Raw genomic sequence first — 27,280 nt, forward strand, 5'->3', positions numbered from 1 at the left:
GCCTATACCCCTTAGACTTTGTTGGTAAGAGGTCCTCAACCTCTTTGTTCCACGTGTTTATTTTGACCAGGGTGCAAGTGTCTGCTGAGTGCCTTTGCTATTTCTTTGCTTTCCCTAGCTCAGCTAGTTTATTGTTGGCCTTACTTTCTAACATAGTGACAGGATATGATTAGTATAATTTCCCTGCGAGTCCTAGCGAGTGTGTGTTACTCCTTAACAGGGTTTGCCTAGAGCAAGAAGCTATGGTGTTTCTAAGGGAGCTCACCCACCCCAAAAGCGTTAATTCCAGTACTATCAGCACAAACAACACAAATTGTGGCAATAATTGCAATCAATTATATTACAATGGTTAGATACAAAGTAACAAGGTTCAGCTTATACTGCTATTGAGGCTGTTTCTATATTATAAGTTTGTAAACACACAAGAATATTGAATAAATAGGCAAGTCCAACAGGGTTAAATAGTGTCAGTATTGCTAATGCATGGCTAAACAGTAACCAAGAAGAAGCGAAGAAAATCAAGGAGCTGGAGGAAGTGGCCTTAGCTCACTTAAGAGGAAGTCCATTGTCAGCCAACTTATATACCATTAGAGGGGCCTTTCTGCCAGTCAGATGTAAACTTGATGGGCCTGGGTCCTTACAATAGCTGCCCGTATGAGAACAATGTGTGCGTTAACCAAAGCAGGAGGAAAACATGGTTGGCGTCCAGCTGGTACACTGATGGTGTGCCCCCGCCTCCTAGAAGCACAGTGTTGGGGACTACTGTCCTCAGCCCCGGGACATTAAAAGCCATGCACGTCTCATAATGAAAGTTTAAGGAGACCAGTTTGCACGCCAACCATGGATTCTGTGGGCTTAGGCCTCAGCCCAGCTAGTATCATCAGCAGAGTTCCTCTGCTTTGTTCCTGCTGCACAGCCCCCCCCACTAGCAGACAAGCCTCAAGCAAAGAAATCAGTACGATGTTAAAAGGTAGATCTGAACAGTGTTAGTAGCTCTTACCAGACTTAAAGGAAGATATAAAAACAAGAGCCCTAGGGCGGTGGCCCTGCCCTGTCTCTTCCTGGTGCTGATGGATGCAGGATGGGCCCTCCCGCCCTTAGCCTGGGCTTCACTGGGTGCAGCCCGCACGTGTCCTACACGTTGCATGTCGTTTTCTTCTTTGACTGTCAGATTCCTTCTGACAGTAGTGTGATTTGGATACCGAGGAGGTAGCCTCATTACTCCATATTCATTTTGGATTTTTAAATTGCTGTTTTGTTTACTTATTGATCTGTGACACTTTGTTACATTTGAGGTTGGTTCACATGTTCAGTGCTGTGATGGGCCACAGATAGAGGTCAAAAGGGTTTGCAGAAATGTCAGCAAGTTTCTTGATCAGTGGATTTTCCTTTTGATCCAATCCTTTGTAGAATTTCTTGTTGAGTTTGTGGAGATGGTCGCCCAGCAATACTCTGGCTTGCAAGCGCTCCACATTGGTGAAGCATATGTCATAGTTGGTTGAATAATTCAGTTTATTGAGCGCACCTTGCTCCGCATAGGCATCAGCTTAGTTTTCAGAGGCAGGTACAATGCAGCCGGTTTGGTTGATGCTTTCTGATGTATCTTCTCAAAATAATTTCTCCAGCTGAGTTTGGAGTCAAGTGTCCCCCCAAGGTATGCAGTTTTCCCACTTTATCTCCTCTCCATTGACTCCAATCTGTGGATGATTCTTGATGTGCTTTCTGGTGAACAATGTTGCTGTGGTTTTGCTTGTGTTGACATTTATTGCCAGTCTCTGTGCCATTCAGAGATTTAGCTGAGCGAAGCTTCTAGGTTCTTAGACGCTTCCTTTCACTGAAAGATTGGGAGATGACTGCAACATCATCGGCATGGAGAGCAAGGTACATTTTCTTTAATTCCTTGGGAATTTCATTTGTAAATATATTAAAGAGAAACTGTCCAAGTATTGATCCTTCAGGTACTCCAGAAAGAATAGGGTGTACAGTTGAACATTTCTCTCGTATCACAATGGGAAAGGTGCATTCTTCCAGGTAGCTAGTCAGCAGGTTTACCAGGTAGCTGGGTAACTGCAGCTTAATAAGCTTATAGATTAGTCCTCTGTGCCATACTTTTTCGCCTCTGTGCTGGCTTCCTTGTGTCTTCAGCAGTTTTGTCAACATGTTGTACTTCTTCAGCAGGTCAGATGTGCAATACTTGTGCCACTGTCTTCTGGTTACTGAAAGCGCTTTATAGCGAGATTGTAAGGGCGGCCCGCCCCCTTTCTTCCGACGGTAGTTGGTGCCTCCCAGTATGATAAGCTTATAGGACCTGGGGTCAGATTTATGAAAAGTGGTGCTGCTCCTAGTGGAACACCACTTTTCTTGCACCCCTTAGCGCCCACCTAACGCCACCATGTGTGCACTGTATTTAAAATACAGTGCACCATGGCGGTAGTTAGGGTGACAAGCTTCATAATTTTTTACACTAGTCTGGTGCTTTGCAGGATTAGCATAAAAAATGATGACGCTAAAACTGCAAAGCACCCAGAGGCCCATTGTGACCAATGGGAGCCTCTTTTTAACACCTGCACTTAGCAGGCGTTAAAAATGCCAATAACAATGGCCAAAGGAATCTCATAGATTCCTTTGTGCCATTTTTACGCCTCCCCCCAGTGCCAGAACGCCTCCATGGTGCAGGCATAATGTGGCGCAAGGGGTTACAAAGTGCCGCATTGCAAGCATTGCACCACTTTGTAAATATGGCTCAGCGTTTTAGCCCTTCCAATGCCACATTAGCGTAAAAATATTGACGCTAATGTGGCACTGGAATGACGCAAGCCCACCATAAATCTGGGCCTTGGAGTCCCCTCTGTCGAGCACGAAACAAACTATGGGGCTCAACATCCCCTCATTATGCCCAGCAGCATCCTGCACAATATCATCAAGCATAAATATCACAACGAGTCTTTGCACTGGGTTTCCAATACAAAACTAATGGAAAACCATTGTAAAGTGTTAATAAATATGGGCACATAATTGTATGCTTCACAACACTGTACCAAAGAATATTGAATTTCGGCTTTAAGACATAGAAACATAATCTAACATTTTGACACACACATACACCACAAACAACATACAAAATGCTGCCTTTTTAACCTGGAGAGGTGGTTCCAACAAGTACTCTTTTTGTTGTTTTGTTAAAGTTTTTGTTTTTATTTTTTTTAATGTCATATTTTGATTTCTTTGAGGTTCAATTAAAATAATAAAACAACAGGTTGTCTGACCTTAGATCCAAAAAGAAAAAGAAAAAATATTTTTTTGCAGTTTGCTTGGTGACCAGCTGTTAGAAATGGGGTTTCTGGTTGGCTAGGCTATGCACCAAAGCCAGGCAGAACCCTACCTCTCTAGTCAGGGTGAGAGAGTTACACACCCAAGATAACCCCTGCTGACCCCCTTGGTAGCTTGGCACGAGCAGTCAGGCCTATCCCAGAGGCAATGTGTAAAGCGTTTGCACAACACATGTGGCACACCATTCCCATCACAAAGGAAACACAACACCAAGTTATATAAAAATAAGCTGTATTGTATGCAACATCATTAGACCAAACACAACATGTCAGTAATACCCTGCTACCTAAGCAGTTGTCAGAACATTACGCAGTACTATTACTCTGCAGAAATCAGCAGTAGCCACATATAGCACACAGGTTACTCATTATTCTGCAACATAAGCAGTAGTAAGAATAAACATTACTACAATAATGCACGTCATAAGATCCTCATAAATGCCCATACCAGGAACATTAGGAAACACATGGCAAGTCTTAAACACAAATTAGCATAAATGTCCATAACAGGAACATTAGCAAGCATATGGCACACCATAAAAAGAAACAGGTTACCATAACATTTCCAGCATGCCCATAAAAGGAACATTAGAAAAGTATATGGCAAGTCTCTGGAAACATATCAGCCTAAAAAGGCCCCAAAGAAATATGTTGCCACCCAAAGTACGTCTCTTTATGTTGTAGGCACCTCCACTGACACGAGGAGCAAAAAGGGGGCCCCCGGCGCTCCTTGGCACTTATTCTGGGGACCACGCTGATGATTGGGGAGGAGGGGGGTGGCACGCACCCCCTCTGATTTTCTACACGGGCCCCTTCTGGGGCCGTGCCCGATCTGGGCATTACACAACCCCTGCTCCCCTCCCGGACCACAACCGACCCTCCCGTGGGGAGCAGAGCACCAAACTAGTTGCCTAGAGGGACAGGGGGCCTCCGATGAGGTCTCCTCCCTGCCAGTCACGCAAGAAAATGTGGGCCTGGTGGGACGGGGAGCCTCTGATGATTCCTCCTCCCCGCCCGTCCTGCAAACCGGTACCTCGGGCCGCGATGGAGTGGGGAGACCTCCGATGAGGCCTCCACCCTGCCTGTCTGGTCCTGGACTCACCAGCACCAGACCTGGTGCGTGAATCTACTGCAGCCCGCCCGGACTGCTGCGGTGATCGGTCTTAAATGAAGACCTCCTGGTGCCCAAGGGGTGCTCCTCGGAGCGCACTACGCCCCGGGGGCACCTATAGGAGCGCGCTGGCTCCGATCTCACTTTCTTCGTGCCCTGACGGCACAAAACAGCACGATTCACTCGTGCTTCGAGCAAACAGCCCGACCGGGCTGTGGCGGTGAAATTCCTTCGTCTGCAAGTTCTCCAGAAAGCGCTCACAAGATGCTTTAAATAAAACCAGAAAAGCACTCCTCAAGGCTCCTTTGCAACTAAGGTGGAGCACTCACAAGGCGCTTTCATGGGCAATACGATGAGCGCTCACCAAGCGCTATGCCCCATAAGAGGAAAAACAAGCTGGCACTTGCAAGGGTCAGGGACCACAGTGCCCAGTCCCAGGGAAACACAAGGAATGAGCACAGGGCAGCAGGACCCAGCAGCAGGCCAGCACAATGTGATGCAGACAGTGGCAGTTTCTCCAAGTGACCTAACAGGTCACAGGTCAGCACAGCAGCAGCAGCAGCAGTCCAAGACAGTTCCTGGTGAGTCCCTCCAGCAGCATTCTGTGTCCAGTTTCAAGTAATTTTCTTGTGCTCTAATTGTGGGGGAAAATCCCCTCTACTTATGCTCAGTTTTGCAAAGGTTTAACAAAAAGGGGTAGAGGAGGTTCCAACCAGTTATAACTGGGACTGGGAGTGTCCCCTCTCTCCTCCAGCTCAGGCTCCAGACATCAGTTGGGGTTAAGAGAGCCCTTTGTGTGAGGCTAGGACACAGCCTTTACAGATTCAAGTGTGCTCCACTTCCCCTTCTCTCAGCCCAGGAAGACCATTGAATAAGCAAATGCACCTCTGTGACACCTCCACCCTCCTTGTGTACAGGTTATCTGAAAAGTATGCACAAAGCCCAACTGTCACTCTGCCCAGACGTGGATTGGAGTTAAGCTGCAAAACACCAGAGTCATAAGCACAGAGTAATCCTCACTTTCTAGAAGTGGCATTTCTGTAATGATAATTAAAAATCCACCTACGCCAGTAGGCAGAATTTCTCACTACCATTACAACCATACCAAACATGCCTATGCTACCACTCATAAACCAGACAATAGGCTGTGTGTCACTACCAGGACAGGCCATGCAACCAGGCACATGTCCTGCCCTCTACATACATAGTACCCTGTACATAGGGCTAGCTATGGCCTACGTTAGGGGTGACTTACATGTAGCAAAAGGGGAGTTCTGGGCCTGACAAGTAAATTTAGATGCCAGGTCCCTGTGGCAGCAAACTGCGCACGCTGGCCCTGCGCTAGCAGGTCTGAGACAGGTTTGAAAGGCTACTTCAGTGGATGGCGCAAGCAGCGTTGTAGGCCCACTGGTAGCATTTAATTTACAGGCCCTGGGTATAAGGATACCACTGTACAAGGGACTTACAGGTAAATGTCAATTAGGGATAAGCCAATCATATCAACTTTAGAAGGGAGAGCACCTGAACTTTAGCACTGATCAGCAGTGATAAAGTGCTCAGAGTCCTAGAGTCAGCAGCAGGAGGTCAGCAAAAATAGAAAGGAGGAGGCAAAAAGTCAAGGGATGAACCTGCAAAAAGGTCCAATACCAGCCAACTGTTGATCTCCAGCTGCTGCCCTATGTCCAGTAGTAGTATATAGTTTTTTAACACTTCATGCAGTGTAATGCAATATTTGCATAAGGAGATTTTAGTTGCAGCAAATTATGGAGGAAGAGAATCACTAGGCAGGAGACTCAGGGAGGACCTGGCCTGACAGTTCGGGCTGGATTGTTCTATTGGTGCAGGGTCAGGACTGATTTGGATATGACTGTGTCCAAACTAATTTGGCAAGGTGTGCAGAATATTGATGGCCCAAGATGCAGCCCGAGTAATTACCAGTGGCTGAGATTCATTTAAGCGTTCCATCCAACACTTTTTTGAATGCTCATCTCCACACTTTAAGCACTGAACTTACATGCAGACCATCTCCTTTATCAATTTGGCTCTGCAGAGGGCTGTGAAGTATCCCTAGGACCGACTGCATGCCCACCTACCCTTACGGCTTGCTCCCCCAGTTGGGAGGATGCCCATTCATTAACTGCCAGCAGTGAGTCACCTACTAAAATGTGCCTATGTCAGGGGAGCATGATCCCTACGTCCTAAAGCCTTGTCAGTTTGTTGAACGGAATGCACAGTGGCTTTCCATTCAATAGTGTTCTGATAAACTCAGGAAGAACATTATAGGGAGTGTTTTAGAGGATAGTGAGAAACTTGGGTAGGAGCATAATTTTGAACATGGCCGCTCGACCCAGTGACCTCCAATGTTTTATCAGTCTTTAATTTTTGCCGAGAAAGTATGTGGTGAAGCTATTCCTCCAATTCTTGTGTTATATATTTGTAGGCATTCACTGCATTGTTGTGGGGGTCACCCAGTCAGGGGAAACAAAAGGATTTTCCCCCAATTTATCATGTATGCTGAAGTTTTGCAAAAGATGGTGAGGATGTGCATGAGCCTGCAAATTGTTGCTTTAGGCTGTGCCACATCCAAGAGCACATAGTCCACACAGTGCAAAATTCTCTGTACCCTCCCACAGTAGTCTACTCTCCACAGAATCTTTCCAATAACAGCACCCTGGGGATTCAAACACAGTATAAAGATCATGGGGGAAATTGTCACACCTGTATAGTTCCCCTCTGCATCTGGAATGAGTTGGATCATGTATGAAACTGAGAGTATTAGTTAAGGTGTTTGAGAACCTACCTCAAATAATAATCACAATTCTTATCAGGCTAAATCACAAAATTCTCTAAATACACCTGTGCTTAACCCTCTTGTAGCTTAGCACACAAGCAATAAGGCGTAACTCAGAGGCCTATGTATGCAGTCCTCAAACAGTAATCTAGGGAAAACAAACACAAAGCAAAAAGAATTTAGTAAAATAGACTACACTTTAATAAATAAAATGACATGAAAACAACAAAAATCCAATCAGTGGAAATGGAAATATAAATAAGCACCAACTGCGGTCATCTAGTTGCTCTTGACCATGAGAAAGACAAAAGGTAAGGCTGACTGTGATGGATTGCGGGTCAAGTAGAGGGACCAGGTTTAACCTGATGAAAATTTTATCAGGCTTAGTCACTTTTTTGGAGCTTGGATTCTTCCAGCAGGGCAAGGCTGAGGGTTGTAGCTGAAGAAGGGTCTAAGAGGCAGACAACTTCTCCGTGAGGTCCAGCTGAATCAGATTTGCATCCAAGCTTGCAGGCTTGAGTTTGAGTGGCAGCTGGCAGCTAGGTAGAACAACTGCTTAATTATTTCCAATCCAGAGCAGCATATCTGCCCTTGGTATCTGTCCATATGGTGTGAAGAGTATTGCCTTTCTCAGCAGTATTTTGACTTTGAATAGGTCTGTCAAAAAGTCTGAATTGGACATAGCTCTAAACTCTCCCCTCTGCAGAGCCTTACAGTATTTATTTTGAAGCATGTCATCATCAGGCTATGGGGGGCAGTAGCCGCCCGCCAAGCGGTAACCGCCAATGCAGCCGCACTCCAGCGGCCCCCATTAAGACATTCCCGCCGGCCCAGCGGGAATGAGGCCGCAACATAGGAGCCGGCTCCTAATGGAGCCGGCGGTGTTGCGGCCGTGTGACGGGTGCAGTTGCACCCGTCGCGCTTTTCACTGTCTGCTATGCTATGCAGACAGTGAAAAGCTGGCCCGGGCCCTGTTAGGGGGCCCCTGCACTGCCCATGCCATTGGCATGGGCAGTGCAGGGGCCCCCAGGGGCCCCAGGACACCCCTTACCGCCAGCCTCTTCCTGGCGGTGCAAACTGCCAGAAACAGGCTGGCGGTAGGGGGGTCATAATCCCCAGGGCATTGCTGCTTGCAGCGCTGCCCTGGCGGATTATCACTGCTGGGGCTAAAACGGCGGGAAACCGCCGGCCCCGGCGGTGCGACCGTGGCGCTACCGCCGCAGTCGTAATAGGCCAGGAAGCACCGCCAGCCTGTTGGCAGTGCTTCCGTCATTTTAGCCCTGGTGGTCTCAGACCGCCAGGGTCAAAATGACCCCTTATGTCTTTTAAGATATTGGAAAACAATTCCCCTTTTAATGTTACTGCCCAGACCATTAACATTCCAGGACAAGGGGCCGGCTTTATATTTTGGCGGATGGAATACTCATTCAGAAATGTGACGGATATCCCATCTGCTGTATTGCAAGTGTTATAGGATCTAATGCACTTATAATACAGTAACCAGGATATCAGGCACATTTGTGATGGAGTATCCCATTCGCCAAAATATAAATCAGGCTTAAAGGATCCAGGTGCATATGCTACATGTTCTTTGGGTGAGCTCTGTTCATATTTGGCCTGATTTTGGTCTCTCTTCATTCCCACACCTCTCGGGTTGCTCCAATATGAAAATTAAAGGTCCTGAGCTTAGATTGTAGTGGAAACAGAGTAACAAAAATATTTTTCTCCCCAACAATCCCCCAACATCTCTCCCTCTATCTTTCTATCTATCTATCTATCTATCTATCTATCTATCTATCTATCTATCTATCTATCTATCTATCTATCTATCTATCTATCTATCTATCTATCTATCTATCTATCTATCTATCTATCTATCTATCTATCTATCTATCTATCTAACTATCTATCGTCACTGAAGAAACTAAGATTAAAGTGATGTCATAGTTAGGTATGGCAATATTATCTTAGCATATGTTAAAAGGAACCAGTTACTTTTGTTTTGAGACTACCTAGCCACAGAATAAACCCCAGGCATCAGACTAGATCTGAAAACTTTTCAAGCAATGCCTCTCAACAGCAGTTGGAGGTGTTGTTTGGCTGCACGTTGGTGTCTGCCCCGGAAGTGACATGCACAGTGACTATATAGACACCACTCCAGCACACTGACTACAGTTACTTTTTGCAACCTTTCCATGCCAGAAGGGGGGAGCCGTGAAGGTTACTGATGTGCAGACACTAAAGCCTTCTTAAGGGTTACTTTATAAGGAGACTTCTAGCTGCAGATTCCTTACCTTAGAATAGATACCCAAGCAATACCTCTCTGGAGGTGGGTCTGCGAACAGATTTAAACCAGAAAGTCCTGGAGGACCAAACAGGCAAAGTGCAAATCATGATGGACCTGGCTGTCTAGACTCTACTGCTTTGCAAAAGTCTGCCGTTGACTCAATCACGGTTCATCAGCCATCACTGCAGGTCTTTTGCAGTTCCCTTTGCTATCTGGACCAGATCTGTATCCAGAACAGCTCCCATGGAAGGGTGTATCTGAGGGAGTATCTGAGAGAGAATCTGTTGTGACTTTGGCATGTTTATAGAGAACCCAAGAGAATACAGGAGTTTGTCCATAGTCTGGAGGTGGGAGATGACTTGCCGGGATGAGTTTGCCTCAACAGCCAGTCGTTGGGGTAGGGGAAGACTGGAATACCTGGCCTACGCAGGTTTGTTGCACCCACCGCAATCACCTTGGTAAACATCAGAGTGGTGCTGGTAAGGCCAAAAAGGGGCACTGCAAACTGATAATGCTCGTGGCCCACCATAAACTGAAGGTAGTGCCTGTGGACAGGCAGGACAGGAATAATGAGGCAGGCATCCTGCAAGTCCAGTGAAACTATCCAGTCCCCAGGGTCTAGGGTAGATAGAACCTGAGCTAACATGAGCATCTTGAATTTCTTCTTCTTCAGGAAGAAATTGAGAGGGTCCTGTTTTAAAATAGGATGGGGGCTTATGTCCTTCTTGGGCACTAGAATGTAGCAGGAATAGCAACCAAGACCTACTTCTGATGCCTGCACCCTCTTGGTAGCTCCTTTGGACAAAAGAGCCTGTACTACCTGATGTAGCAGGGATAGGTGGTCCTCCATCAGCCAGTCCAAGGATGGTGGCATGGATGGCAGGCTTTCCAGAAAAGGGATGGAGTGACCCCCATGGAATGATCTAAAGTACCCACTTGTCTGATGTTAAGGACTGCCAGTGGGGCAGGTGATGTTGGATAGTAGCACCTAATGGGTGCCTGTGGTGGCATAAGTGTAAACTAAAGTGCTTTTGAGACTGCAGCTGCTGGGTGGTGGTGGACTGGGTTGCCTCTGGCTGGTTGCATCACGAGGCTTTAGGGAGCCGCATCCGCAGCCACAAAAGAACTGGGAAGGTTTTTGGCCAAGGCAGTTGGGTGGGAATGGATACAACTGGTGGCCCCTATAGTAACCACGGATAGGGACGAAAGGCAGAAGGGGGGTGGCTTGGGGAAATGGAGAGACCCAAGGATCTGGCAGTGGCTTGGCTGTTCTTAAAGCACTTCAGTGCTTAATCTGCCTTGTCTTCGATGAGACAGGCGGCATCGAAGGGCATGTCCATTAGGAATGTCTGGGCATCCCCAGAAAAGTCAGTTGATCTCAGTCAGGCATGGCGTCTAAATTTTCTTAGGATTGCAGCTAAGATGAGGTGGTGACTGCAGCCCTAAAGTCAGAAGATGGCTACTACTGGGAAGAAAAGCAATGACGAACCTGGACAAAGTGAGAGTGAAGACATCTTGTTGACAACAAAAATACGAATCATCACAGCAATGGTTTTTCCAGTAACAATGTATGGATGTGAAAGCTGAATGATTAATAAAAATGATCATTGGAAAATTGACTCCTTTGAACTCTGGTGCTGGTGAAGGCTTTTGTGTCTTCCCTGGACTGATAGAAGAACAAATAAATCAATACTTGACCAGATCAAGCCAGAACTTTCACTCAAATCGTTTATGCTAAAATTTAAACTCAAATATTGTCGACAAATAATGAAAAGAGAAGATTCCTTGGAAACAAATCATTATATTGTGAAGGATTGAATGAAAATAGGAAATTGGAAGACCAAAATCACAATGGTTAGATGCAGTCAAGAATGATACAGAGAACATTCTCCAGAATCTAAGAATTCTGTTATCAACTGAAACAATTGAAGGAATTTTATCCATTGAATCACCAACAGTCGGACACGACTGAATGGATAAACAACAACAAAAATCACAGTGACAGTTGCCTCTGTGCAATTATGGTTAGGACCTACCTCCACATGGGTAGGATTTATTGTTTTGTTAACAACTTTAGCACCGTTTGATGAATCTTCACGAAACTTTCCAAAAAAAAGTTCACCCACCTCAGCTACTTCCTGGAAAGTTTTGAGGTAATCAGTGAGGTAATCAGTGTGAAATGGAGTCCAAGAAAAAGGGAGGTGGGGGTTCCAAAACACAATTTCCCATGCAGTTTCCATGAATATATTTGAACGGCACTACAGTCAAAACCGCTAAATGCAATTACACAAAATTTGCCATACAGCTAGATCTTTACACAGAAAGGGCGCTTTTTGTGAATAAATGTAAATCAGTTCTCTGGTTTTTGAGAAATTTAGGTTCTAAATTGATGGACTTCTAGACCATTGGGATGAAATTCAAAAATGTAAGCCTTCTGGTTGGCTGAAGGGTCTTTTTTCAGAGGAAGCTCTCTGAATGGCAACATGAAAAGAAATGTTGTGACAGCCATTACAGAACTTAAGTACCGACTTGGTCCCTTCACCTTAAAAGGTTTTTGAAAAAGGACATAACGGGGCAGGGTAAGGATACCTTGACCCTAGCCCTTGTGAAGGTGGATCTCAGAGAGGCAATCTCTGGGCATACAATATAAAGGAAATTGGGATGGGAGGTTGCCGTGATCACATAGGACTACGGTAGGACTCCCTTGGACTCTGCAACGGGAAACTAGAGGGAGTCTTGAGGGATACAAGAGGAACTCCAACTGTAGTTTTGAGGGACTCTTGAGAGACTGGGAAAAGTAATTACAAATTTGGGGTGGATGTCCGTGGATGGTTGGATGCCCACATGGGATGGCTGCAGAGGCATGCCTCAGGCAAGACCCTGTGCCCAACTCCACGCCATGCACAACCAAAGGACATTCATATGTGGCTATGGCATCCCACTGGGGGTTGGGGATGGTAATAAGATCTTACTTCACTTTGACAAAACCCTACAAATTCACTGAAAAAAGGGGTAAAGTGACATTATAGTTAAGTATGGTAATAATGTCTCATCTTGCCTTAAAAAACACATCAGAAAATCACTGAAGAAAACAAAGGTTAAATTGATGTTATAGTTAGGTGGAAATGTCAGTTAAAAGGAAACATTTTAAACTCAGAAAAAACACTGAAGTTCACAAGGTATAGTTTACTGAGCTAACTAGAACTAATACACTTACACCCCCGCTCCTTATGACCTCACAAATTGCATCACTCATAACTCGTTCAATAATATCATTGATGACATCACTGATGACATAATTCAGTATTTTTCTTATTTTAAAATGTTAAGTTTTAACTGACATTTTCACCTAACTATAATGTTGCTTTGACCTTCTAACCAGTGAATATATATATATATATATATATATATTACCTACTGGCGTTTTCTAGTAGGTAGGTATAGTTAGGACCATGTGTCCATTGCCAGACAGTTTTTTGCTTTGCCAATAACTTTGGCGCCGCTTGACGAATTTTCACAAAATTTGCAAAACGTATACCTTAGTCGGTTCAACTACTATAGAAAGATTCAGAGTGATCTGTCAAGCGGGGGCAGAGAAAAAAGGTGGGTCCTAAAACACTTTTCCCCATTGTATGTCAATTGGATTTTTCAAATTTTTGAACATGACTACAGCCTTTACACCAAATTTTGCAGAAAGCTAGGTCTTGGTCCAGAAAGCACAATTTTTGTGATTTGATGCTAATCCGTTCAGTAGTTTTAGAGCTATGGAAGGGTAAAAAGTATAGATATCCGGGCACACGGATACTCCGTAGATCCAACTGATCACGTGCTGATACATGATTGGTTGCCAACACTTCAGCAAGGAAGTGTTGGCAGCCATCTTGGGACTTGACTTCAGCTGAGTTCCAGAAAAAAGTGAAAAAAAGGAAAAGTGGCCAGGGTAGGGTCACCCGGAGCTCCTAGCCTTGGTTTAGGTGTCCCTTATGGACCCCGCTAGGGCTCAAAAGCATTTTTCCTTTATGTCAGAAAAATTCACAGATCTGCGGATTTCCCCTTGTTTTGTGTTTTAAAAGGGCAGTCTATACCCTTTTTTTTGTTTTTGTCCCCAGGTGGGCCGGGTCCCGGGGGCATTGGGGCCTTAAAAAGGAGGGGGGCATGGGACTCCCCTCCTAGGGCTTGTATTAGCCCAGTGGACTGCCACCTCCGTGTGGCGATCACAGACTAATACGGGGGGAGCACAGTCCCCCTGCACCTCGAAGCCACTATCTCCCCGGGTCAAAACAATAATTTGATTATGATATACGGAGGAATTTGTTTTGCAACCGGCAAATGCAAAGTAGTGACTGGTTATGAATTGCCCTTGGGGGAAGATAGATCTATGTGCATCCTATGCTGATGAATACGTTCACACAGTGAAAACTGTTTTGTAACTGGTCTATTTCGTTCTGATCATATCATAAGCCATGTGCCAAACTAGGCATGATGAGTTATATGACTTTATTTTTAGTAATATCAGTGATACATCCAGCTTTTCAATTGTTTTGAGAAAAGGACTGAGATGTTTTTAAAACTGAATCACATCAGGTTGAGCACATTAGTAGTATTTTTTCAGTCTCACTTTGCGCTCTGCGTGTTGCAGGCGACCAATTGGTTATTCTTTGTGGCAAGATGGTGAAGCTGTCAGGTTGAGAAAGGCGCTACTGCCATAACGCGTTCTGTTTTTCCATCAACTTAAATAAAATCTCGCAAAGCACTCTTACAGAGAAGTGCCTATTGTCTTTTTGAAACAAGAGGAGACAGGAATGAATTGAAAGGTGCGGTGGTATAGCACTATTGGAAGCACCGCTGGCATTCAGGAAGCCGACCAGCAACACCGAATCAATGGAGGAATATATATATATATATATATATATATATATATATATATATATATATATATATAAATATACTCTGTGTGCACAGACAATAGATAGATAGATAGATAAACCTCCTTAAATACTGCATTTCTACATGCTTTCTTTATAAAAGTGCACTATTTAGTGTATCGTAACTCTTCCTGTTTAGTTGATCCAGTTATCATCACAAAGCAGGGTACCAAACGACTTTCCTTGCTCAGGTGAATTTTACCTCACAATCTGCTTTATTCTAATGCAAGTAGAAAATTCGTATTAGCCATTTGAGGCTTACTCCCAAAAGATGGTAAAGAACTGGAGATTCAAATATTTATATCACTGGAATTACAACAATTAATGGAACTTCCAGGCAGTACAATAACATAAAAAAGTATAAGGACCTCATTTGGAGATAGGAGTACTCCGTCAGGGCGACAGAGTAAAATACTCCACCGCTCTAACGGGGTACCCGTACTCTGTATTAACAATTGTTCACTGGCTGTGTGGACAACTCTAGTCATTGACATGAGCATCTGTCACGCAGATCCAGTCAATAAGTTAAACGTTTGATGGACGGCACTGTCAAATATGACGGACAGCTGTCAAAGTTTTAACTTGTTTTTGTTTTGAGATTTTGTTTTTGAAAAATAAAATCTAATTACCCCCACAACACAGGAGTTTTCCCAGAGGGAGGAGACAGTAAAAATGGACATTCAACTGCCCACTCTAAATCGGGTGACTGGTCTTATTGCGGAAACGTGAATGCCGCTAATTCAGTCGATTAGTTGGAGGAGTATGTCAGCGACGGAGCTGAGTAGACTCAATCACTGACATACTGGAGGTCTGCCTAACTGTAAATCAGACATGAAGGCCTTCAGCTTGGTGGCCATTGTGATGTTTTATCCTCCCTACCAAGCTCTCAATCAGCCCCTAAGACTTGTGTACACTTTAAAGTTAAAAGTGTAGTAAAATTAAATATAGCCTTTCAGAAAGTTACTTTGCTATCAATAATAACATGAGGGGGGTAATCTGAGTCCTCTGTGGGTGCAGAGCTCCAATTACACGCAGTTCCATCAGAAATGACAGAAGGAATAATAGAAAGTGACCTAGGAATGGCGTCCTTTTTCTACCAGTAAGACGGAAATTTCTGCTTACAATCAGTTCTGTGGTCTTATTCTTCAAGATGGTGCAGGAGGTTTAGTAGTATTTGTGTTGTTTGTGGGCTCTCTGGCCTCTTGTGGGGGAGAGCCAGCTCATATGGCTGGCAGTTACTAGGTGGCATGTGCCTAGCACATGGCTGGCATAAAGATGTGCTTGACATTATGTAGCACACGTAACGGTATTTCTTGGGACATGAGCATATCAGCGATCAACAACAATAAAAGGAGGAAACGCAGTTCAGGAGGAGCATGGTGATCACCGTCAGAGGGGTCGGTACTTGCACAATACTGAGAAGCAGTGGGCATTTACGCCTGGAGTATTAGTGCCTCGTTAAATTCTGAGACCAGTGAAAACCCCTATTTGCCCAGGTATTGGAATTATAAGTATGTTGAATTTTACGGATGGGTGGATGTTTGCCAAAATACATTTCAGCAGGTCAAACCTGCCAAAATGTACTCGGTCGAAAAAGGCCCTATAAATGCCATGCCAATCAGATTTTGGTGCAGTAAGCGCCAAAATCTACTTTACTGCACCAAAATCTACATGGTATGCCCCGTCTTCATGGGGAAACTCGAATATTACTCTATTTATTGAATACAATAAATAACGATCCACAGTGAATTGCTATTTAATGGATCCAATAAATAACACAAAAAGTGCAGGGTTCATAAAGCGGCATATAGTCTTGCAGATGTGCGGCGTTACATGCAAAGGAAGAGACCCTAGGGCTCATATTTATATTTATACTTTTTAGCGCTGCCTTTGTGCTGCTTTTTGACGCAATTGTATTTTGTAAGTTTGTGCCGCTTTTGCGGCAAAAAATGACAACTGGTCGCTAAAAAAGTCTAAATATGGGCCTAGGTGTGCCTTTTCAGCTTCTTCGTAACACACCAGGCAGCTGCTCACAACAACGGTTCTTCTCTCTGGGATGCAATAAAGGAATGGTAAAAGTCCCTCTGATAGCCCCAGGGTTTGGGTGGACAGCAGCAGCATTACTCCAGTCGTGAGAACATGTCCTCACAGGATGCAGACCTCACAAGATGTTTCGAAGTTGCTGAGCAGAATAAGAGTGGTTCTAAGCACACTCTGCATCTTTCTCCTTCATGTAAGAGCAACGGAAGGCCTTTATCAGTAAACCCTCAGGGGCATATTTATACTTCGTTTGCGCCGAATTTGCGTTGTTTTTTTCGACGCAAATTCGGCGCAAAACTAACGCCATATTTATACTTTGGCGTTAGACGCGTCTAGCGCCAAAGTATGGGCAAATAGCGTCATTTTTTTGCGTGAACGCCTTCCTTGCGTTAATGAGATGCAAGGAAGGCGTTCCCGTCTAAAAAAATGACGGCGACGCAAATGCGTCGTATTTATACTCCCGGGCAAAAATCACGCCCGGGAGTGGGCGGGGCAAAAAAGCCCGCATTTGCGCCACTTTTTAACGCCTGGGTCAGGGTAGGCGTTAAGGGGCCTGTGGGCTCAAAATGAGCCCACAGGTGCCCTCCCCTGCCCCCAGGGACCCCCCCTGCCACCCTTGCCCACCCCAGGAGGACACCCAAGGATGGAGGGACCCATCCCAGGGACATTCAGGTAAGTTCAGGTAAGTATACATTTTTATTTTTTATTTTTTTTGGGTGGCATAGGGGGGCCTTATTTGTGCCCCCCTACATGCCACTATGCCCAATGGCCATGCCCAGGGGACATAAGTCCCCTGGGCATGGCCATTGGGCAAGGGGGCATGACTCCTGTCTTTACTAAGACAGGAGTCATTTAAATGGCGTCTGGGCGTCGTAAAAAATGGCGCAAATCGGGTTGAGGCGATTTTTTTGCCTCAACCTGACTTGCCCCATTTTAAGACGCCCTAACGCCATTTTCCCCAACGCCGGCGCTGCCTGGTCTACGTGTTTTTTTTCCACGCACACCAGGCAGCGCCGGTCTGCTAGCGCCGGCTAACGCCATTCCATAAATACGGCGCCCGCATGGCGTTCAGAATGGCGTTAGACGGCGCTAAATTTTTTGACGCTAAACTGCGTTAGCGCAGTTTAGCGTCAAAAAGTATAAATATGGGCCTCAGTCTGGTACGCAAGGGCAGCAAAAGATCCTGCCACTAATCGGTGGTCATCCCTTTTTCCAACTGCACCTCTAAACTAAGCCCTAATGCCTTTCCTCTCCCTGGCCCGATCGTCAAACGTCACTTGCTGACATGATCCTTAATCTCTCTCCATCCTCGTTTTAGTGCTTTAACTGCCCAGTGCATGGCGCAGTGCAGCACTCCTCTCATGTTTCCTTCGATATCATTGTAATGTCGCACGGCTGGCCTATGCTCCCACCTCCTTCTGTCCACCCCAGAACACCCATAAATCAGGTAAGTGAGTCATCTTCCCACTTTCCAAGTTCATAGTTTGGGCCTTCACCCCCATCTCAGCTATCCTGCTCTCACCAACAATTTAGTACACGTACATCCAAGAGGTGAATCAGGCCCCAGATCCCACTGTTCGTTCTTCAGATAAAACTGCCAGCAAAGTATTCCCTGCTGATACTCACTTCTTGTTTACATCTACGGAGTGAGCAAAAACAGTGATGCAAATGCCCTCAGCACTATTTTAACTTCTTCCTGGCCAGCCGATGCTAGATCGGAGGTGATGCTTCACGAGGCTGGATTGTTCAGTTCGGACCAAGTCTGTTTATTATTAAAGCCTCAGCAAGTTGCAACGAAACACAGCTGGTCGCCTACAACCCAGAGAGCCGGTAGCATCAAGAAAGTATTCAGGTGTCAGATTAACACAGTTTTGTGCTTAAAGCCCTGGGGCCGGCTGTGTTGCAGAGGAGATTTAAAGGAAAATGACAACAATACCCACAACAAATTCCCCCCCGCCCAAGTTGTTTCCTGCGTGATGTCTAAGTGGTCTATGATGGAAACACATTTAGGCATATGTTGGCTAATAAGAAGTGTATGTCGAGAGTGGGTTCGGTCGGAGGGAGCAAGGAGAGCAGATTAAGATAAGTGGTGCAAGTGAGTTAGTTAAATTCTGATAATAGTATGTGTAAGACTTTTCATCCTTGGCGTGGTCTCCCTTAACTTTTTGCCTCTGTTCCCCAGGTTGTTGATGTGTGCTGGTCTCTGATTTTACTGTTTTTGTTACTCTGGGCACTTTACCACTGCTAACCACTGCTAAAGTGCAAGTGCTCCTTTACAAAATGTGTATGTAATTGGCTTATCCATGGTTGCCATATTTGATTTATTAGTGAGACCCTAGTACAGTGCGCTAGCGGTGACCAGGGCCTGTAAATCAAATGCTACAAGTGGGCCTGCAGCACTGGTTGTGCCACCCACATTAGTAGCTCTGTAATCATGTCTCGAACATGCCACTGCAGTGTCTGTGTGTACAGTTTTAACTATAAATTCGACTTGCCTAAACCTTCCCTTTTTACATGTCAGACACCCCTAAGGTAGGCCTTAGGTAGCCCCAAGGGCAAGGTGAAGTGTATGGTTAAAGTGGGACATATAGTAAGGTGTTTTCAGCGCCTTGAAACCCTCACGGGTGCGTAGTGCGCTTTATAAATTCTCTGATTGATATATGACCTGAAAGTGAGATATTGCTGAATTAGTTTTTCACTGTTGCAAGGCCTGTCCCTCACATAGGTTAATATGGGGGCTACCTTTAAATCTGACTAAAGTGTAGATTCCCTTTGGGAGCGGATGGACATGTGGAGTTTGGGGTCTCTGAGCTCACAATTTAAAAATACATCTTTTAGTAAAGTTGATTTTGAGATTGTATCTTTGAAAATGCCACTTTTAGAAAGTGAGCATTTTCTTGCTTATACCATTTCTGTGACCCTGCCTGTTTGTGGATTCCCTGTCTGGGTCAGTTTGACAGTTGGGCTGGTTGCACCTCACACTAGACAGTGACACAAAGGGAGCTGGGGTGTAGCCTGCATATCCTGATGAGCCACCTGTGCTAGGAGGGAGGGGAGGAGTGGTCACTCACATCTGAAAGGGCTGTGCCTGCCCTCACACAATGAAGTCTCCAACCCCCTGGAGAGTGTCTGGGGCCTGGCCTGGGCAAGGCAGGATTTCACATTGACAAGAGACTTTGCTTTGAAGTAGGCCTACTTCAAAGGAGAAATTGGGTATAAGAAGGGCACCCAAAACTACAGACTTTGGATAACTTCTGGACATCAAGAGGAACCTCTGCCTGGAGAAGAGCTGAAGAGCTGAGGAGAAATGCTGCCCTGCCTGTGACTGTGCTTTGTGGAGCTATCCTGCAGTTGCTGCTTCTGCCTATGCAAGGGGACAAAGACTGGACTTTGTGGTATATTCCTGCTTGAGAAGGACTCTACAAGGGCTTGAACTGACCTTGCCCCCTGTTCTGAAGTCTCAGGGCCATCAAAGACGTCCCTTTCCAGCACCTGGACTCTCTGCTGAGACTCCTGCCCTGACAATTGGTGCCCTATCCAGTCCCTGGGCCCTTGAAAGGAAAAGCTGGTGAAAATTCAAGGAAATCGACTTCGGACGACTCCGGACCGACGCCGCTGCTGGATCTGGTGACGGCACCTGCAACCGACTCTGTGATCTTCGCTGGAACGCGACGACCTTCGCAGGCCCGAAACTGCTGCAGCCCCGCCTCTCTCTTAGTGCGGTTTAAGGGAGGGTTGCATCACCCAGTGGCGACAAAGCAAAAACAACAAGTGATGGACGGAATGCTGAACATTGTCAAACATTCACCCCCAGTACAGTGATCTGGGCCTAAATCCATCGTTTTTTTGCTGCCCATGCCATTCCAGTTTGGACCCAGCCATATGCAAATCAGTCTTGACCCTGTTCCCCATGGGAACAGTCCAGCCCGAACTGCTAGGCCAGGTCTTCCCTGGACTGGAAACAAGCATCCTGGGACCGGTTTCGGGGTTTCACCCCTCATCAGCCAGGCTAGCTTGAATCCAGTGGCATGGGAAGCACGGGACCCACGTCTGGGCATACCCTTCCCACTTAGGGCGATAAAGCAAAAACAACAAGTGATGGACGGAATGCTAAACATTGTCAAACATTCACCCCCAGTACAGTGATCTGGGCCTAAATCCATCGTTTTTTGCTGCCCATGCCATTCCAGTTTGGACCCAGCCATATGCAAATCAGTCTTGACCCTGTTCCCCATGGGAACAGTCCAGCCCGAACTGCTAGGCCAGGTCTTCCCTGGACTGGAAACAAGCATCCTGAGACCGGTTTCGGGGTTTCAGCCCTCATCAGCCAGGCTAGCTTGAATCCAGTAGCATGGGAAGCACGGGACCCACGTCTGGGCATACCCTTCCCACTTAGGGCGACAAAGCAAAAACAACAAGTGATGGACGGAATGCTGAACATTGTCAAACATTCACCCCCAGTACAGTGATCTGGGCCTAAATCCATCGTTTTTTTGCTGCCCATGCCATTCCAGTTTGGACCCAGCCATATGCAAATCAGTCTTGACCCTGTTCCCCATGGGAACAGTCCAGCCCGAACTGCTGCGGACCTGGAGTTACTGCAGGCTGTCAGACTCTGTCAGCCAGTAATCAGCTTTCAGTTGTTCAAACAGTATAATCCCTTGAGGATCAAATAAGCTCCCCACATGTTTGCCCTCTCCCTCCTGCCAGCGGTGGAACTGGTCCTGTTACATTCCTGGGGTAAAGTCTGGGTTAGAGATAATTGGGGTCACAGGGGACAGGAAGGAGGTTAAGTCCCTTTTGGTCACTACTGCATCCCATACTCAGAAAACTGTGCTAGTGAGTGGAGAGTTACAGAGCACCCATGCCTAATGTTTGCAGGGGAGCCAGGGTTTTTTCTAAATGTGGAAATCCGCCACAGCCTGGCCCATAATGCACCAATGTTTCTCTGAGAGTGGGTGGCTCAATTTCACCAAAATGCAGAGCTGGGAGGCCTGGAAATATTACAGCACAAGGGGTACTGCCAGCCCTGTGTAGGAAAGTACCATCTTGCCTGGCATGTTAGGTCCATTTTTACATGTATGTAAGTTTGTTTTTGCCTGTCTCTCTGGGATCCTGCTAACCAGGACCTCAGTGCTCATAGTTTGTGGCCTGAATGTGTGTATCTGTGTAGTGACTAACTGTGTCACTGATGCTCTGCTAACCAGAACCTCAGTGCTTATGCTCTCTCTGCCTTTAAAAATTTCACTATAAGCTAGTGACCATTTCTACCAATTCTAATTGGCATACTGGAACACCCTTATAATTCCCTAGTATATGGTACCTAGGTACCCAGGGTATTGGGGTTCCAGGAGATCCCTATGGGCTGCAGCATTTCTTTTGCCACCCATAGGGAGCTCAGACAAATCTTACACAGGATTGCCACTGCAGCCTGAGTGAAATAATGCATAGCCATTTTACACTGCACTTAAGTAACTTATAAGTCACCTATATGTCCAACCTTCACTTAGTGAAGGTTAGGTGCAAAGTTACTAAGTGTGAGGGCACCCTGGCATTAGCCAAGGTGCCCCCACATAGTTCAGGGCAATTTCCCTGGACTTTGTGAGTAGGGGGACACCATTACATGTGTGCACTACATATAGGTCAATAGCTATATGTAGCTTCACAATGGTAACTCCGAATATGGCCATGTAACATGTCTAAGATCATGGAATCGCCCCCCATGCCAAATCTGGTATTGGGGTGCCAATCCCATGCATCCCTGGGGCTCCACTATGGACCCCAGGTACTGCCAAACCAGTTCTCTGGGGTTTTCTCTGCAGCTACCGCTGCTGCCAACCCACAGACAAGATTCTGCCCTCCTGGGGTCTGGGCAGCCCAGTCCCAGGAAGGCAGCATAAAGAATGTCCTCTGAGAGAGGGTGTTACACCCACTCCCTATGGAAATAGGTGTTAAGGGCTGGTGAGGAGTAGCCTCCCCCAGCCTCTGGAAATGCTTTGAAGGGCACAGATGCTTCCCTCCTTGCATAAGCGAGTCTACACCGGTTCAGGGAACCCCCAGTCCCTGCTCTGGCGCGAAACTGGGCAAAGAAAAGGGGAGTGGTCACTCCCCTGTCCATCACCACCTCAGGGGTGATTTGCTCTTGGGATTCCACGTTATTGAAGAAGATATTACATGTAATATCTGTATGACCTTCCCTGCATAATGCTTAATAGGCGTGTAAAGGGAAGAGGACATTTAAAGTTGTGGGGCTGGCATGACTTGGTTTCAGAAAGTATGAAAGAAAGGTACTCCGGATTTTGATTTGCTATAGTAGTAAACCACAAAAGTAGGAGATTACATATGCAAATCTTAACAAAATACCTGACTTCATTAGTTGAAATTTCAGTAATACCGAAACAATACATTCCATTTTTCATTTCTGAGTAGCTTTAATTTCAGTTTTTAAAATGGGGAGATGCTCATGCCACAGCTCACCTCTTTCCCACAACCCCATCCTAAGTCTCCTTTCTACACAACATAGACACTAGAAAACCTGCTCCATTCCCCTTCTTATGGTTTGGCTTGACAGCACAGCTGTTGCCAGACAATTACTTGAGAATCAACAGAAGAGTGTCTTTGGCTCCACCCACATGTTGGAAACCAGGATTATAGCATTTGATTGGACAGTGTTGCTCCTCCAGAAAGAGGACTTCATTTTTTTCAGTACATTTCTCAAGTTTTCTTTATTATTGTAAGTGAGATATTATAACCATACCTAATTATAACGTCATATTAACTTTTGTTTTTTTCCCCTGAATTTCTAGTTTTTTTTTTAGGTAAAGTGATATTTCTTTACCATACCCAACTATGCCTATTCCGCGCCACACATGGCCTTTAGACATGCACATCGTGGTGTTGGCCACAGGGCTGGCTTGCATCCAGGCCCAGTGCCCAAACCCCCAGCAGGCGGACAAGCCCCTGTGGCGCACCTCCCACTGTGTACAGTCTTTGGCAGCATGCAGCATAAGGTTTGCTCCATGGCCTGGCCTACGTGCTGGCCCTGGGGCCAATGCCCTGCAGAGGGTCACCCCCCCAGCACACAGTCTTCAGCCAAGCCCTGCTCTCAACCACCAAAGGCTACCAAGCACAGGCAGCCTTCCTTCGGCAGTGTACTGCATGGGATTGGGCACAGGGCCACACCTGCAGCCAGGCCTTCAGCCGAACCACCCACAGACTGCCAAGACTCTGTTGCTGCCTGATCCCAATGGTCTTGTAGCTCTGCAGTTTTATTGTGGAATTACATGGGCGCCAAGCCTGGCACCACCGTGGTACAGCGGTTCTGTGGTGCCACATAAAAAAAAAAAAAAATTGACCACAGGTGTCGTCCCTCTGGGCACCCCACCTTTAAAGGTCAGGTGGTCGTTGTACCCCTACCCTGCTTCAATATTTCTTATTTTGATTTGTTTTGTATGACACGGAGACCGAGTCCTAGAGTTATAAAGTGTCATGGTGCAGCTAGCCAATAAGATTGCATGTTTTGAGATTGCAGCACCGCAGACTTCCCCAGTGGTGCTGTGGAATGAAATATACATAAATATTGAACCAAATCACATACAGCATGCTTTCTGGGTACAGATCCAGCTTCTGTCAAATCTAGTGTTATACTGTTCAGCCCTTTTTTCTGAATGGCATGGGGAAAATGTGTTTTGGGGCCCTCCTTTTTTCAGCCCCCAACTTGACTGATCACTCCAAAACTTTCCGGGAAGGAGAGATGAGGTGGATGAGACTTTTTTCAGAACATTTTGAGAAGATTCTTCAACTGCACTAAAGTTATTAGCAAACCAAAAAATAAATTTCTCCCTATATATTGCAAAATAATCCATATGCTATCCCTGATGCCTTCTTCCAGACAATGAACGGACTGTTGTGATCATTGGTCTGTTTGGATTACCCGGCACAAGTCACCCTCTCCACTTTGCAAAGATTGGTATATGATGGGGTCACTGCACTATCGCATATTCAGGAATACTATTAGGCAATACAGGTACATATAATAGTAGAATGGGCGTATGCCAGCTGAAGGACCCAACATATAGGATGGACTGGGAGAGACTAAGGCAGAAAGGGTACCTCCACATACCCTTTGAAGGAAGGTGTTACCAAGCGCCCCATGAAATAGGGTGCGAAAACTGTCCTGTGGGTTTGCACAAGACTTCATCCGATACCGGATTTACCGGGCTTTAGACAATCTTACCTAATCAGACTCTACGCTGGGTGACATTTGGAATCATAACGGGATAGCACCATTTCAACATTAACACACTGAATAAGACATAAACACAATATTTGTAAATATAAGCAATTAAGACACGCTCTACAGTCCAGGACCCCTAAGAAGAAGAAACATAGGAAGACTTTACACCAGAAAGATGACTCTTGGATGGACACAGTATCAAAAACACTATCTCCCTCATATACGCTACAATTATTAAGAAATATACAGGGAGAGCTATCCCAGTTGAGGACGAGATGGCAGGGGGATGTGGGAGAGCTAGAGAATAGTGACTGGGGGATGCACTCCAAATTCCGAGAGAAGTGGCCATCAGAGCAAGCTTCCACTTAATACAATTAAAAAACCTACACAGAACTTACTACAGCAGCATACTCCTACATAAGATGGGTAGAACCCAAGATGATCAATGTCTTCAATAATGTGGACTGCAAGGTTCTTTCACACCTTGTGGGACTGCCCGAAAATGAGACAATTCTGGAATGGAGTGGCAAACACCTTAGCAGACGCCATGGCAGTACCTATAACACACACAACACTGATAGCACCACTGAGCATATGAGCAGAATCCAATGCAATGTCCTACAATAAAATGTTGATTAACCTGGGGTTTATGGTGACAAAGAGAGCCATTGCCTGGAAATAGGGCAGCCCAACGTGGTGGTGTGAAGTGCAGTATTAATCAGTGGGGTGTGGTAGAATTTAGTGGAGGATAGTGTTGTGAAGTGTACTGTGGTACAGTACATTTTGGTATACTAGAGTGGAATACAGTGGAACCAGGTAAACTGGAGTGGCGTACACTGGAATTGCATACAGCATAGTGGTATAGAGTGGAGTTGCATACAATGGAGTGCAGTACACTGAAGGCAGATATAGTAGAGTGGAGCATACTGCAGTTGCATAGAGTGTAGTGGCATACAGTGCAGTGGTATACAGTGGGATAGCATGCAGTGGAATGTGGTAAAGTGGGGTTATGCCCTGTAAATATTGTAAATAATATTTGCATAGAATGTAGTGGGATACAGTGGAGTGATAAGTGGAGTGTTGTATAGTGTAAGGCATTATATTGGAATATTGTATACTAAAACAGCATACAGTTGAGCGTGGTACAGTGGAGTGGCATAGTCTGGAGTAGCGTACATTGGACAGGGGTACACTGTGTAATACAGTACAGTGCATTTAATATATACTGAAGTAGCCTAAAGTGTAGTGCCATACAGTAGAGTTAGCATACAATTAAGTGGTGTTTACTGTACCAACGTAGAGTTTATATGCGTTAAGTCTTGAGACGTATAATGGAGTGGCATATAGTGGAGTAGCGTACAGTTGAGTGTACTGGGTTAATTATAGAAGCATAGGGTCTAGTGATGTACACTGAAGTGCCATTTAGTAGAGTGGTGCAGAATGTAGTTTTGTAAAGTGAAATAGCATACTGTACATTGAGGCACAATACAGTGGCCCTTACTGCATTTTTGTAGAATTGAGTGCTGTAGAGTGGAGTAGTGTACAGTACAATAACATACACTCCAGTGGGTTACCATTAATTGGGGTATAGTGAAATAGCATAGACTGGAATAGCATGAAGTGGAGTTGCATACAGTGCAATGGCGTTCAGTTTTGAGCAGTGCAGTGTAGGGTTGACCAGTAAACTGGCATACACAAAAGTGTAAGAGAATACAGTGGTGAACAGTAGAATAGTGTTGAGTATACAGGGAGTGCAGAATTATTAGGCAAGTTGTATTTTTGAGGATTAATTTTATTATTGAACAACAACCATGTTCTCAATGAACCCAAAAAACTCATTAATATCAAAACTGAATATTTTTGGAAGTAGTTTTTAGTTTGTTTTTAGTTTTAGCTATGTTAGGGGGATATCTGTGTGTGCAGGTGACTATTACTGTGCATAATTATTAGGCAACTTAACAAAAAAAAATATATACCCATTTCAATTATTTATCATTACCAGTGAAACCAATATAACATCTCAACATTCACAAATATACATTTCTGACATTCAAAAACAAAACAAAAACAAATCAGTGACCAATATAGCCACCTTTCTTTGCAAAGACACTCAAAAGCCTGCCATCCATGGATTCTGTCAGTGTTTTGATCTGTTCACCATCAACATTGCGTGCAGCAGCAACCACAGCCTCCCAGACACTGTTCAGAGAGGTGTACTGTTTTCCCTCCTTGTAAATCTCACATTTGATGATGGACCACAGGTTCTCAATGGGGTTCAGATCAGGTGAACAAGGAGGCCATGTCATTAGATTTCCTTCTTTTATACCCTTTCTTGCCAGCCACGCTGTGGAGTACTTGGACGCGTGTGATGGAGCATTGTCCTGCATGAAAATCATGTTTTTCTTGAAGGATGCAGACTTCTTCCTGTACCACTGCTTGAAGAAGGTGTCTTCCAGGAACTGGCAGTAGGACTGGGAGTTGAGCTTGACTCCATCCTCAACCCGAAAAGGCCCCACAAGCTCATCTTTGATGATACCAGCCCAAACCAGTACTCCACCTCC

At 45.4% G+C, this 27,280-nt stretch overlaps 1 protein-coding gene across 4 annotated transcripts in view; it reads right to left on the reverse strand.

The window, feature by feature from the left end:
• LOC138304315 (transmembrane protease serine 9-like) overlaps positions 1-27,280 on the reverse strand; it is a 1,357,906-nt gene that overhangs the window by 218,450 nt on the left and 1,112,176 nt on the right. The window lies entirely within an intron of this gene.

The sequence above is a fragment of the Pleurodeles waltl genome, chromosome 7 (genome assembly GCF_031143425.1).
Source record: "Pleurodeles waltl isolate 20211129_DDA chromosome 7, aPleWal1.hap1.20221129, whole genome shotgun sequence".
Lineage (NCBI taxonomy): Eukaryota > Metazoa > Chordata > Amphibia > Caudata > Salamandridae > Pleurodeles > Pleurodeles waltl.